Source organism: Glossina fuscipes, unplaced genomic scaffold (genome assembly GCF_014805625.2).
Source record: "Glossina fuscipes isolate IAEA_lab_2018 unplaced genomic scaffold, Yale_Gfus_2 1, whole genome shotgun sequence".
Taxonomy (NCBI): Eukaryota; Metazoa; Arthropoda; class Insecta; order Diptera; family Glossinidae; genus Glossina; species Glossina fuscipes.
In genome coordinates, this window is record NW_023998415.1 from 15421252 (window position 1) to 15437239 (window position 15988).

The 15988-nt window shown below is 32.7% G+C and overlaps 1 protein-coding gene across 5 annotated transcripts in view; it reads left to right on the forward strand.

Annotated features, from left to right (window-relative positions):
• The first annotated feature begins 834 nt into the window (after positions 1 to 834).
• Positions 835 to 15988, forward strand: part of LOC119645005 (myb-like protein AA) — a 104852-nt gene continuing 89698 nt past the window's right edge. For 2 of the 5 annotated variants that reach the window (XM_038044759.1, XM_038044758.1), the window contains exon 1: positions 835 to 1418. The gene's annotated coding sequence lies outside the window, so the exon portion shown is untranslated. Of the gene's footprint in view, positions 1419 to 7525; positions 7619 to 15988 lie in introns of those variants that run through there. The other 3 variants (XM_038044755.1, XM_038044754.1, XM_038044757.1) reach the window with 2 other exon arrangements.

Below are 15988 nucleotides of genomic sequence, written 5' to 3' on the forward strand. Positions count from 1 at the left end.
TCGTTAGTCTAATGAATCTTAAAATTAAGATCAAATAGAATACTACTTCTACATGCCAGTATAGGGTATCTCCAGTAAATATGAATTGTGAATATAGGAATTTACTCCAAAAGGAACTCCAAAAGATTCCAATTTTTTTTTGACTTTTTCTTGTAACGTACGTGATAATAGGACTAATGTGACTAATGTGAGATGTAATGTGACCGACGCCTATTACTAAAATGATATAAAATTCGAAAATATTATAATAAAAAATTATATAAATATCAACAGGATGTTTTCATTCCGAATAAACTAAAGAACAATAACAGTATGACTCCGAATTTTCGTGCGGAGTAAGCTAAACACGTACACATGCTGCTGAGCTTTTCATTCAAGAATTTGCAATGAAAATTGAGCAGGCGCTGTATGTGTTTAAACTTTAGACACTATAAACATTGCCGAATATATCTAAAGGTTTATGAAGTTAAGTTATTCAGTTTACTGTGGAATATCAAGGGAAACGGTTCATCAATAAAATTACTTTAAAAATATTAATAAATAATTTTTTAAGCAATATAAGAAAAAAAAAAAAAAAAAAAAACAAAAGAAAAGAAGCCAAATGCCGGTTACTTACCAAAGGCCTCACAACAACGACAACAAAATAAATGTATTAAATTAAAAATAAACTTGACGAGAAGAAAAGCGAAAAATAAATTACTTGAACAAAACAAAATGGAAAGAAATTAAGCAAAAATTCTTTTTGAAAATAAAAAAAAAAAAAAATAAAAAAAATAAAAAAAAAAACTAAAAAAAAAGAAGTTCTTTAGATATATAATATTTATCGAATAAGCGAATTTTCATATTTGTAAAAAAATGGTTTGAAAAAGTATTAAAACGGATGAAATGAAATATAAATTATTGCAGGGTTAAGCGTAAGCAATATTTAGTATAGCGAGTATTTGACTAGAATCTATTTTATGGACACATTTTTTTTGTGTTTCTTTTTTTTTTTTTTACTATGCAACTTAATGATGTGTGTGCATGTATATAAACCGCAGCAATTACTTTATTAATACACAGTTAGCTTTGTGGCATGCCATACCAGTATTTACGTGAAACTTATTTTAAAATAACGTACATTTTAAATCATCAACGTAGTCGACGTAGTTGTTGCTTCGTGTAAATAATAATATAATAACAAAAAATAAAAAAAAAAAACAGAAAAGCAAACGAAAGTAACAAAAGTAGATGTGTGTGCATAAATTTTTACTATGTTAACCCCAATCCCCACTGCTGTCACTGTAGAAAACATGTAATTGTTCGTAATGTGAATTTAAATGAAAAGAATTCTTTACGTAGTTAAAAAAAAAAAAAAAAAAATCAATATTTGAGTTAATTTACTGAACTGCAAAATAATACTACATTACGGCGCACAGGTAAATATATAGTCTGTTGTGGTCAATTCTCCCCTTTTTGCTCTGGCATCTTTTACGTTATATTAATAATTAAGTCGTGGAATTCATTTTAAGCCCATCAACGTAAGAAGGAGTTAAGCTAAATTTCCGTTTGCAACTCCCAGGCTTACAGAAAGCAAACAGACTAAACTTGTCTTTGCCCTGACTTGGTAAAGCCCAAGAAATGGTACGTACGCGTTTGCTTATTCGTCTGGTTGTTTGCTCAGCAAACTAAATTTGCTAACCGATATTTCCAGTTTCGGTTATTAAAAATTTAGCAAAACTTATTCAAAATAGTCCGCGCACTCTTTGTGAAATCCTAGAACCAACAAAAAAAAAATACAAAAAAAAAAACAAGACGGGCGGAGTGATATTTTAATTAAATAAACTTATATGCCGTTCGTCAATTTTTAAAGAATGAATAAAAGATTATTTATATGGTTTTGCTCGACCTTTATAACCGATCTTAGGTTCCATTGTATTAATAAACGAAAACTTTCTTAATAATGATACAAAAATTTCATTTAAGTTGAATAAATACCTTATGAATCGAATTTTCGGCTCATCAAGATAATGATTTTATTTAGCCTTTGGGTCGGTCGCCTGTTCATAGCGAAACCGTCAATCTCCGTTCAAATTGCGAGAGTAAAGTGAAATTTGTACGTAAGTTCTTTCTTTCTAAATGGGTTCACATTAAATTTGAATGCCAGCAGGATTCGCTCACATAAGCTATAGGCAACGACAAGCCTTATTATTCATAATCCATATCGATGAAAATATTATCCAAAAAATTTTGCGAAATTATGTAAAAATTCTTTCAAGTTTAATTCCGATCAAACCGTTGACGCGTCCATAATGAACCGAAACGTTTTACCATTCTTCAGTTGAGAGGCGCTCAACATTAGCCCGAAGAGATTACAAACCTCTCTCAAATTTTTTTCGTTAGGGAAAAATATTAAATTAAAAAAAAAGGTTAAATTTATTTCTTTATCTTAATCGATTTTTACTTAAAGAAAAATTTATGCAGATTGTTAATAAAAAATTATTTTGCAATTTTTGCTTTTTTTTGAAAGGAATACAATTTTGCTTAGCGGCTTATCTCCGTATTTAAAAGTTATTTCAGTACATATAAGAAGTGACCTATATTCGTGGTTGAAGCCTGTCCCGACTATTCGTCATCTACGACATACACGAAAATAATATATTACCCTATACTCTACACGCCTTATGGTACAAGAGCATATTAGACACATCTTCTATTGTATCGATGGATTCAGAAAAGGGATTCTAAGCCTATCTATCCGTCTGTCTGTCTTGTGTTGTTGTAGTTAATCTATTGGCCGCAATATTTGAGATATTTTGATGATTTAGTGCACTCACGTATTTTGGCCCAAGGACGAACGCTACTGAAAATGGCTTGGATCGGAACATTTTTTCGAACCCCTTTCCTTATGACGCCTGATTTTGAAAAGCCGTTACTTGAATACCTTTACGATCGTGTAGGGTCCTTAATGGTGGTATTATATCCATCACCGGAGGATAAGGGGTACATTCATTTTGCCGAAAAGTTCGCAAGCGTGTCCCTTTGTCCGCAAAAACGAAGCTATCGATTTCAAATTCGGCAGAAACATCGCAAGACCTTGCACGCAAGTTGGTACGGGACAAATTGATCACAGCACAACCTAATCTGAGTCCACCTCAATTTTCAAAAGCAATAATAAATATTGGTTACTTGCTCATTATTCGTAAGCCATAGCAGAATAATGTGCAAAAATTTGAATGTATATTCTCTGGGCGGGGCTGCAGTGCTTGCAAACAAATTCATCTGCCCAATATTATTGCGTATCCAAACTAATTTCTTTCCAAGGTGTATGCATTCTTTGTCGGTTTCAAATGTGGAATGCACCTAACCATGTTCGTGAATTCGTCTGCCCTCGTGCCAAACTATGTTGTGTTTGTGGCAAACATTTTCCAATTCGCAAAAAAGATCTACAAATTTACAAAAAATACTTGAAAATGACGCAAACGGGGTAAAGAAGTTATCTACAACGCGCAGACGTTTATGCAGCCCACATTGAGAGAACCTTCGTTTCCGGTACATAATTTCAGAAGTTAAAGCAGTTGTACGATCTCCTTCGATTCTTATATATCCGATAAATTTCCAAGAATTCTATGCCTAAACCCGTTAGTTTACAAAGTTATTTAACTAATACGGTTCACGATCGTGGACATTTGTCTAAAGAATTTAATTTATTAACGTCAAACAATTTTAAAAATCGCGAAATCAATAATCATAAGATGGAATAAGAATATTTCCAGTTTTTGTCCTATTATATCGAATGCAAATGGTTAACGGTTGATCTATTAGCTTGCAGCCGGGTTTGCTTATACGTGGATAGAGATTGAATGGTCAAACTCAAATTTCTCGGCTGCATAAAATCTTCATCGCTGGCGCTACAAGGCATTTTAAGATTGTGCGGATTTATGTAACACCGCAAAGGACCCAACACCCAATCTTTATTATAGTCATTTTTTGAATCGATTTAGTTTTGCCTATCTATCTGATGTTTGTCCATGCATGTTCTTATTCAACGTACCGGTTCCCATTTTTGAGTTATATTGACAAAACGTGGCAGACTGACATGCTTTGGCCAAAGAACGAGCGCTTATGAAAATTGCTTAGATCGAACAATTCTTGTGATCACTTCCCACATACAACATTTTGTTTTGAAAAAGTTGTCATATGAAAAGACTTTGCTATTTTTTAAATTTCCCCAGAAAAATCTTTAAGTAATAGTACTAAGTTGATGAGAAAAATCTGGATCCGATCTGCCAAGAAAGTCTGAAGAGAAAAGTCTCTCTCTCTCTCTCTCTTTGATAGTGTACGATAAAAATTTGAAATAAAATTTGACTGCGCCATGTTTTTGGACTAAAAATATGACATGACGCGGAAACAGGTTGTAATCCTCGCCGTTTTTTCACGAAAGTGAAGAAAGAAATGTTTTAGTTAAAGTGACATAGGGTATTTGAGAGAGCACTTTACCCGACACCAAGGTCGTTGTTTGTTTTTTATAAGCTGTGATCGAGGTTTCTTCTCATCATGTTCTGCATATTTTTTAAGATATCTCTTTTGTCTTCTGGCCTCTAATTTACGTATATGGATGCCCGGGATCCACACTGATACTGGCTTACGGTTATTGTTTGGTACCTATTAACTATATGAAAATATGTTCGTTTTTTATTAAGATACTCATCTGAAACGAATTTTTTTATGCTATACGTAATTTAGTAAGCTATCGTCTTAAAGTGTAAACCATAGAGTTTTTGCGTTTTAAATATGTGTAGATTTGTGTCAAAAAAACGCTATTCACCGGAAACTTTTCTGTTTCAGCCTTATTCGAAGGATTCTGAATTGTAAGGAGTGACGAAGAGCGGGTGTCTTGTGGTATCCAAAGTCCAAATAAGCGCGCTGCACAGTAGGGCGAATCATTAACATCTACGATAAGGTGGAATATTCTGAGCGGTTCTATTTGGTCGCGATGTATAGTTGGAAAGGAGTAGATGGGATGGACGATCAGCCTGGTGTGGTCAGTCAAATGAAACCATCACTACGTCTTTGCGTTTCGAACCTGGAATATTGTATCTTCTGCTTTGTTATCTGTAGACGATACTCTGTCCGATTAACACGGGTTCCAATAGATGATTTATAGATTGTTCGAATGTCGTTTAAAGTCTCATGACGATACCCAAATATGCGACACTTAAAAGTCCATTTGCTCCTTCCGCACCTAATTCATACTCTGCATAAGGGATGAGAGAAGTCATAGCATAGCCTACGATTGCACTATCATTGAATGAAACAGATTTTACGATTTTTTCTTAATGTCTTTTCAATTTTACTAAAAAATTTCCGGATACTTGTTCATGTAACTAACCCGTATTGCTTTAAGACACCGCATCTTACTTTGTTAAATGCAAATATGCAACACTTGTCCAAGGCTTTTGTTATAACTTTAGAACAATCGTTTAAAAATCTGCGTACATAGCAAATTGAAATTTCAAAATCGACATACGAATGATGATAGATGAGAGAGAGAGAGAGAGAGAGAGAGAGAGAGAGACAACAGAATTAGGCAAAATTGCTACATATTCAGTATGTTTCGTTCAATAACTATAAGCCATCCATAGTAGTAACGATACGGTATGTGGCACAATGGCTTATCGCATGGGTGTTAATATTCTATTCTGTGGAGATAGTCCTTAAAAGCTTAAAAATAAAAAAAAGCAGAAACTCCAATTGTTTTATAATCATTAGAAATTCCTTTTAAGATGGAATTTTTCTTCTTTTTTTTTCATATGTTTCTCACAGAAAAAGTGTTAGCAGTAGATTAATTGTGAGAAAGTAAAAAAAAAATTGTTTTCATTTCACTTTTTCACAGAGACTGATATCACACTTTTAATCATCACACATAATTGAAAAAAAAGAAAAGAAAGAAAATGCGAACGCTTTGCATTTGCCTTACGGCAACTCTTGTCCATTCACAGAACATTTTCTTTTTATTAAATTGTCCGCAGACCAACCACTATAGTAACATAATCCATTAAAGTTATCGTTCCCATCATAGAGTTATGTCCAGTAAACTAATTTCTGATTACTGTTAGAGATACACTGAAACTGCTGACGTCAAAGGGCGTATAGGGCAGCTTGTTCCTCTCGCATATGTGCTTATTTACTTAGCTAAGCCTTAATTTTGTTTCGAGAAATGAATGATATACGATCCGGAGATTGAAGTGCAAATCGATCCTATATTTGTTCCAAACACAGCTATGGACAAAGTAAAAATTATATGTAAAATAATGGCGATCCGAATACGTGTAGTGTGCTAATAGATACATTTGTTTATTTGTAAAATTTTTTAACTCGATAACGATATCGTATTCGATATTACTGTAACTCGATAACGATATCGTATTCGATATTACTGTAACTCAATAACGATATCGTATTCGAAATTACTGGCATCTCTCGGAGCAGATAAAAATGCTTAAGGCTTTGATCAATAAGATCAACTATAAAGCCGAAAATTCGCGGTGTCCCCATGATAAGGTGGCTTTTCTCCAAGACGATCTTCAATCTCATATGATAAAATTGATGGCGGAATGCAAGACAATAATCAGTTATAACCGGATCAATTAAAAATTCTAGATTACGCAATTGTACAAACAACATTTCTACTTTTTAAAGTGTTCCAATCGGATTTCTAGTTATTGCAAACTTTGTAAGCGTCCTTTGTAAATCCTTTCTATTGTATTATTGACTATAAATAAAACAGAGTGCGCAATCAATAAAGGGCAATAAGAACAATAATATAACTACGAACACAGAACACAATCAATTGTTATTGATAGTTTTTGTTTCTTGTTTTGTTGCCTTACAACCAACCCATTATTATTGCTTTATTATTGCTTACGAGGTTAATGGTGGATGAGATGGTACAAAAAAAAAAAAATATATATATATTTATTATTATTATTATTATCGCTTTTTCTTTTTTACATGAAATTAAAAATACATTAGAGAAATATACGAACGCTAACATAAGCAAATTAAGAAAACATTAAAATACATTTCGTGTTAATGGTGTTTCAAAAAATTATCTCTAATGGCTGACATATCGTGAGCTTTCCATAGAAGGGAACTAAACATATTTAATATGAATGAAAAGCAAAATTAAGCATTGCTGATAAGTTTGCATTAAGGATTTATTGAATTTCACCCGGTAATGTATATTGCACTATTGTCTATGTTGTCTGTTCATTATCGAGCTCAAAAGAAATATTCAAGAAATGATGAGACTCACGAAGTTTTCTGAGAAAAAATTCTCATGACAATATCTTGTAATTAAGGACTTTTTTCAGATTTTTTTTTTTTTTCCGTTCTTTTTTTCTTCTATGGACAAGTCGTTCTTTATTTTAGTTAAGGTTTTTCAATTAACTATTAATTTAACTCTTTTTTCTTTCAAGACTTAAGTGATGTTGATTGTTAGATTGTCAAACAAAGTTTTTTATTATAGGGTTTCCCACCACTTGTTCCGTATGCAGTGTGCTGTCGCCGGAAGGCGTCTTACAATATGAGGTCGAGCGTCGTCTTTATTGACTTTTCTCATATTGCAACTCTTTTGGTAAGCAATTTTAAGAACTGGTTTTGTTGAATTGCAGCAAATTTTCAATATAGCCCCAAAGGGAAGGGATATTCGGCTTAATTATCGATCGTTTACAAGGAAGAGGAGTCCCAAACCCTTCACCGTCCGACCTCAAATTTTGATGTGAAATAAGTATACGGAGACGCTATCACTTGATGATTTTTGTTGAAAACTTTTTTTATTTATTTTATTTTAGGGAGTGGTCGCGAAAGTGATTCGATCCAAGCCATTTTCAACGGGGCCAAAGTATGTCAATGTGCTAATTTTAGTTCAAATATCAAACAATATTTAAGTAGATACATCGACAGGGATATGTTTAGACAGACGGAAAGTCGGGTACATGAGCTTAATTCGTTTGAAGAAGTGATTAAATATAATAAAAGAGGGATTCATTTGAAGTCTTTTTCGGTGTTATATATACGGAGCCCACGGCGATGCAATGAATCAATTACTTGACACAGTACTCATCAAAACGTACAGTGTTTATCGACCTACAACGTTGTAAGCGTAATAAAGTTTGTAAGCATAAATAATAGAAAGAAGTATATAAACATAAATCTTCTAGTGCCTAATTTCAATAAGAAAATCTTGGCTGTTGTCGTTTCCACCATAGTATACTTCAGGGTGTTCGTCTATAAGCACCTCTAGCAATAAAAAATTTCAAGGGGACTACAAGCCATGCGTATAAATAGGCAGTAATATTGCGCTTACGTTGTACAGAACAGGGAATAATTCATTACCGTTACAAACCTACGTACGTTATAGATTTCTAATTTTCACTAATTGCAAGTGAGTCCAATGATGTAAGGCCATCAAAAAAAAAAAAAAAAAAAAAAAGTAAAAATAAAAATAAATGCAAAGAAATAAATGAAAGTTTCATATTAAATTTGATGCCTCAGACACGATTTGAAAGAAGGCAGGCTTCCGCCTAACAATTCTTCTAAATAAAAAGTCATTTACTTAGGTTACACTGAAGATTCGATGAGCACAGCTCTACGTCATTTATTGTTAGAGTTTAATATGTTCCCTGTAGTGCATACAATTATTAAAAATTTTGCGGGAAAATTTCTTAAGCGAAAAATTCAAATGAGAATATTTTTGGGAAAATTTTGTTAATATTTTTTTTTTGCTTTTTTTTATTTTTTCTTATGTTAAGTCTTGACAATGTTTCTCTGAGTGCTCTGCGTTAAAAACAACCGATAAAAGTTGAACTCCATCTAACATCCACTAAATGCAAAAGTAGAACTGCGTATGAGTTATATTTAAGTCAGTTTGAAATTTCGTAACCTAACACTTAGATAGCATTGCTTGCAGTAAAATTATATCGTTGTTGATTATTTCAATCTTTCATTATTTTCACGTCCATCTGCGAAGTATATGCAATTCATGAAGTTGTTTGTTTAAAAAACAAAAAATTGAATATCTATTTTAAAATGTAATTAAATGAAAATGAAATTTTTAATAACCTTTGATACGCGATATGTTAGTTAAGCGCAAACTGCATCCAAAATTTTGATACCAGAAAGTCATTCTTTTATCTATTAATTAATTACTCACCTATTGTTTGTTAAGAAAATGACTTTGAAATTCTCAGATGAATGTCATTTTGAATACCTCCTGCTGATCAAACAATTCACACTTGGGTACAGTGAGATAAATTTACTATGAAAGGCAATCACAGGGGAATAACAGTCGAAGAAACGGTGAAGGATATTGGAATAACGATATTTGGGAAAGTTATTAAGCATATATTGTCATTGGCTTTGCTGGCGACTGCAAAATCAATGAGTGAATAATGAATTTAGATGCACGTCCTTAAACGACGTCCTGTCTTCCTACTATTGTAAGTAAATTGGATGAAAAAAATGAAAGTTTTGACGTTTAGCAATGAGCAGAGTTATTCACTTTCTGATGTCTGTGTTCAATTTCAAATCAATATTTGTTCAAAAAGTCGGATACCAAAAGATTATTAAATTTTTAATTTTTATAATGTTTTTGTGATGCTGTTTTTTATGCTAGTTATGTTGCCCAATGAGAAGACGATTCCGTTCACCGGGAAGATATGCTCGAGAAAATGTGGAAGACAGTGAGAGGCATGGCTAAAGTAATTGAAAGTTTGATGCAGATCCAGATTGCCCCATTACCATAGATTAGGAGACCTCCTGGACTAATATAACAAATGCAAGTAACAAAGTTACTATGCCTTCGTCACTGGATAGTGTGAATGAAAAAAAAAAAAAAAAAAAATGACCGGCAGCCAGTTGGCATTTTATCTTTTAGGAGTTGCCAAAAACTGACATAACCAGACAAACGAATTATAAGGAGGGGGTAACAGAGAAAATGGCAGCAGCAACATTAAACATCAAAATAAATGTTAAAACTTTGCGGATTTCTTCTGCGAAATAAAGGAGAATCCTGTTGTTTAACGAGAAAGGAAGAAGTGTGTAAGTGCGTGCAAGAACATCGGGCAAACACTCCGAAAAGTTGATTAAACTTATTTCATGTTTCCATAGTTTTTTGTCTTTTTGTTTTCAAGATTTAATTATAACATTAAAGCAATCTTACAGAAAAATATGAATTTTTATTAAATTTAATTTACAATCGTTTGGAAGGAAAACACACACACACACACACACACACACACACAAACAAGCACGCATAGAAAAAGAAAGATAGACGCACAGAGAAAAAGGGAGAGAAAGAGATAGAGAAAAAGAGAAAGAGAATAAAAGATAGAAAGGAAGAGAAGGAGCGAGCGAGTGCGAGAGAGAGAGATAGGAAGGAGAGGAAAAGCAAGTAAGCAAGCGCTTAAAATGTGTGCATGGTTATGTTATATATTTTCACTTGCTAGGGAGAGTTTGAAATTTTAACCTTTACTTTTTCTTTTCTTTTTTTTTTTTTCTATCTTTTTCTATGTCCTCCGGGTTTATGTTACTTTTTGACGGTATTTCCGAGCGAGTGTATATATTTGTGAGCTAAAGCAATATAAAAATCTTGTGCTGTGTGCACGTTTGAATTATAATACAAATAAATAATTGCATATGCACAACAAGGATAATGTTTTTACAATTATATATATATATATATATATGTATATATATATGATATATACGTAAACATGTACACTGTCACATAAACCTCTACATATGAAGCGTGTGTATAAACATTATAAACATGCGAACATGTGATACGTATTTTGGTCTGTGGATTGCATCGGTGACAATGCTTTTCTCTACTTTTTCCATGTTTCTGTTTTATTTTATATGTCATTGTAGCTGTGTTTTGTTAGTGGTGTTGTTGCCTGTTTTACTATTTGTCATTCCTCCGTTGTTAGCATTGCTGCATACACGTTTTGCATTTATATGTGTATGTGACTCTTTGTGTATTATTCGTGTATTTTAAAATATAGTCTTAAATATTTAATTTAATGTTGAAATGTCAAGGATGTCTTCTTCACGTACATACATGTACAGGTTTATTTACTCTGGTATGGATGTATGTATGTATGTATGTATGTATGTATGTGTGTGTGTGTGTGTATATATATATATATATATATATATATATAATGAAATACACTTGTATGCACGTTCACGGACATGCATATTGTAGGGTATACGTTCAGTTTCGTGTTGGCATTCATTAGTATGTTTGCGTGGTGAGTGCTTCCGCTCTTTGTCTTTAATATAATAGATAGGCTACGTTTGAAAGGACATCCACTGTCAGCTAATTATAATATTATGACAAATTAGCTGTTTACTTTAACTTTACTTGCCATTTCCTTTCATCATAAAAGAAAAAGGGGACAAGGACATCGAAATATACTTCAATACCATCATATAGAGTAGGTTGGTGGTGCTAGCGGGCTGATTACATAAAAAGAATTTTTCATTTTCAATACTTTGCATAGATGGCAGCTTGTAACAAAAAAAAAAAAAAACGTATAGCATTTATTCGTTAACGATGATTGAGACGCAATCGGAAAAAACAAAAAATAAAAAAACTATTTACTAAATGTTTCTCTAAACCTTAATAATACGCGTTATTAATGTGACGTTAACTAAATGTTTAGCGCAGTTTCGATCACGAAGACCAAACTGAAATCTTTTCCACTTTTCCTGGCTGTACTTAATTTTAAGAGAGAGAAATAATAGTCTATAGATATTCATCAAAAAAAAAAAAAAAAAAACGATTTAAAAAATCCGTTCAATTCGTGAAGGACTTTAGAAGATATTCTTGAATTCGTCCTTTAAAAATAAGAAAAAAGAAGTGGCTCCAGCTACTTGGACTACATTATGAATGTAGAAAACAAATATTCAAAGTAATGGTCTAACCCTTTTGGTCGTAGGATAGTGAGGCTAGCTTTTGCATGTAGAGAAAAATGCAAAAAAAAAAATATTGTACCGGTGATCTAGATGCGGGCTTACCAGCTTATTTTAAATAAATGCTACACTGATGTGTCACTCTTTCGCTTGGCACCTGTTGGGTAATCGCTTTTATTTAAAATTCAAAAAATTAGTCCCACGATTCCTTCAAAACACATCTTCAATGTATTGAGGCAAAAAAATTATGGGAACTCAGTAGAGCGCCATCAATTGACAGAAAACAAAATAATGGCGGCATCTTTTACGCACATCAATACATTTATAATAAAAAATTTATGCCAATAAATATAATAAAAACATTAAATAAAATTTTTTTTTTTTTCCTTATATTAAATAAGATTCTCTACCAATAAACATTGATTGGATCCAAAAAAGGGAAAAGAATAAATAAACAAAAATATAGTAAGTTGAAAATAAAACGTTGCAATAAACGTTACCATCATAATATCTTAGATATCAGTTACAAAATATGGATAAGCAAGAAAGGTGCGAGAAAATCACGAAAAAAAAAAAACACCATTAACTGTAACAACAAGAACAATATATTGGTTGAGACAATAATAAATTTGTTATGTCAGTGAATAATAATCGATGTGTAAATTTTGTTTCAGTTTATTGTTGCAAAAGAAGCGGGAAAAGGGAATGGAAAAAAGAAATCGATTAGCGATATGAACTAACCATCGAATAGCTCGAAGGCTAACAGTCAGTCATACGTTTTACAGATGGTAAAAATCACAAGCATAACGTATGAGAGAAAATGGAGAACATATGGCAAGGACAATGGTAATACTAATGGTATAAATAGCATTTAAACTCGGTTTACTCGGTTTTTTGAATTTTTTAAAACTTACCACAAAGTTGTCTTTGTTCTTCTTCTATTGCCAAACACATTCTGAAATTAAGGGAAGAGAAATTCATGAAAAATGAATGAGAGCATCTTGAACATGAAAGGTGTACGTATTTAAGAGCACAAGTACGTTTTTAGTAAAAGTGCGAGAAAATAAATTCAAAAGACATCAGGGCAACTTTATTTGCCATTCGTATTATTAGGATGATGCCGATTATTATTTTATTTTTTATTTATTTTTTTCTTTAGCAAACATAAACGTACGCTAAAAACAAAAATATAGTGCAAGTTATGGGTTTGGGGAAGAAGAAATCCATTATTGTTTCGATAGATGGCAGTAGTGATCGATATCTTGTAAAATGGCGATCAAATAATTCAAATAGATATATGCTCGTTGGGAAGGTCACATTTCGTTTTTTGCTTGGTCCATTCAGTTGTGTGTTAAAACGTGTTGAAAATGCAAATCGATGAAAAGAAAATTCGATAAATTTGCCAGTTTTTCTTTCTGATAAAAACAAAAATGCAAGCCACGCGGCTAAAATTGTGCATTTTGTGTTTATGGTCTTAATATGTGTCTTAGCCAATTTGATACAATTTTAGTTTCGTCGATTCCGTTCAGGTAACTTCGATGTTAAAGATGCACCGCACACCAAGTAGGCTTGTCGTCGAAAACTTCGATAAAATCATGTACACTGGCATGTTAGCAGTCGTAGCATCGCCCAGGAGCTAAAGATCGACCATAAAACGGTTTAAACCATTTGCACATAGGGACACAAAAACCTTAATCTTTGCGTGCCACATCAATTAACATAAAAAAATATGACGGATTTAACTTCCGTCTGCGATATCTTGGCCGTAAACGGTATTAAATTGGCCCATTTCTTAAACGGACGATGACTGGGGTTGAGAAATGGGTCACATACAAAAACATTGTGCGAAAACGATTAGACTGGAAAGGAATCATTTATTATGAGTTGCGCCCACGTGGCCAAACACTGAACCGGCTAGAATTAGCCAACAGGAGAGTTATTTTAGGTTTCAAAATACCGTACACGTTTATAGTGACTCGCCAGAAATTCTGGGAGCTTTGTCGGCCAACCTATAGTCCGAATGTCGCACCCAGCGATTACCTTGTTTTTCTTGCATTACAAGATTTTCTTAGTGATAAGAAATTGGCATCAAAACGAGAATGTGAAAATCGATTACTAGAGTTTTTCGCCAATAGGATCCAAGACTTCTCTATGAGAGAGGCATTACACCTTTAAAATGGCAGAACGGATCGGTACATGTTTGACCAAAATTGCTAATCCAAAACATGTTAAATAATGTCTAGAAGTTCACGTAAAAGTATTTCGTAGGATAACTGTTTCCTTAATCCAATATGTTATTCAAAATCAGAAATTGGTTTTCCTCATCTTGACGCTCTGAATGTCAGATCGAAATCGCGAAATGAAAGTTGGTGGCTGTGGAAAAAGGGAAAACTCTGCTTATTCTAGTATTTTAAAAAAAATATATAAATGAACGAGAAAGCACACTACGAGGGGACACCAATTCGGTAAATATAGTTATTTATGTAAAGAGTTTTCAGGATAAGGCGTCATATCGGCAGTGGTTGGAGAAGTGATCCGTTCCAAACTATTTCCAAAAGCATTCATTTTTGGTCCAAAACACGTTAGTGTGCCAATTGTCATGAAAATATCTGCCAGTTGGTTGGAAAAAAAAAACAAGAGAACAAGAGGGACAGACGCACTGAAGTATGTCTAAATCGGTTGGTATAATAAAAGCTGGCTCTCCGTCAAGTTCTTTTTGGTGTTGAAAAAACACAAACTTATTGTCATCATATGATCATCTATCACAAGTGGTGTCGAGTTTAAAAAGAACAAAGTCTAGTTAACCGAACAGTTCTTAACGTATTTTGCATGCGCTATACTATATTAGATCAAAATATCTGTCGTATCTGTTCGTACGTGCCTCAAGGGACCCACTATGAATGTTCGGCTTTATTATCAATCGCTTTTCTGTTAATATGGGAGCAAAAAAAAAAAAAAAAAACTCTTTTCACATTTCCTTCCACTTCTACAAAATAATTTATATTAAGACGAGAGGCTTAAAAAGACAGTGCTTTCGCGTGCAGATATTAGAAGAGAATTATTTTGCGACGGAGAAGTTCTTAGAAGCAAGCCCTTGAAATTTTGGTGAATGCTCAGGAGTGTCTGGACGACAACAACAACAAGCAATTTCTTATAAATTTTGTAATAAAAATTACTCCAGAGAGAGAACAGCGGCTTGATATATAAATTTCTTCTCCGACCTTCTCGCCTATAAGAATTCGTTATGTGGCAACAAGAGTCTAATGGGTAATGCTTAACGATAAAAACAGTGCTGTATTGTATTTAATGGTCGCCCTTATCCGACTATAATGTTTTAACTTTTTATTGTAGTTAATGTATATTAAAGTGTGTGTGTAATAAAAAATACGATATTATTACAATATGTTACTATGGCTATTAAAATATTAAATATTACGAGTTTGGATAAGAAAAAAAAAAAAAAAAAAAAAAAAAGGGAAATTTTTTTTTTTTTTTTTTGTGCATTATACAGAGTTCAGTTCAAATTTCTCATGCTTTAACTTTTTCTTGTGTTTTCGTTTAAAGTAACTTAACGTAGCGGAAAACTTGATATTCACGTATATGGTGTGCAGTAAAGTTGAAAACAAACGGGGTAGGAGAGGAACAGTTTGAATATAGCAAACAATAAACGGAGCCTAAAATTGATCAAATATATTAATTAAGCGCTTGAATGCCCGTTGCTCACTTGTGCGTAGTTATTATGTATTGGCTATAAAAAAAAAAGATGAGATATGTTTCGAAGAGGATTTAATTTATAAACAAGATACATTGTTTAGATAACGAAGAGATTATGAGGGGATCGAATCAATTCATATATAGCTATTATTGATTTACTTGTACATCTTAATCTATATAACATCTATAAGGTCTATGTAACATATACCGCAATCCGGTAATAAATAGAAGCCTAGTACAATATATTTCCCATTTTCTATATCTTTTATATAATGCAAATTTATTATAATGAAAGAATATTCGATAATTCACT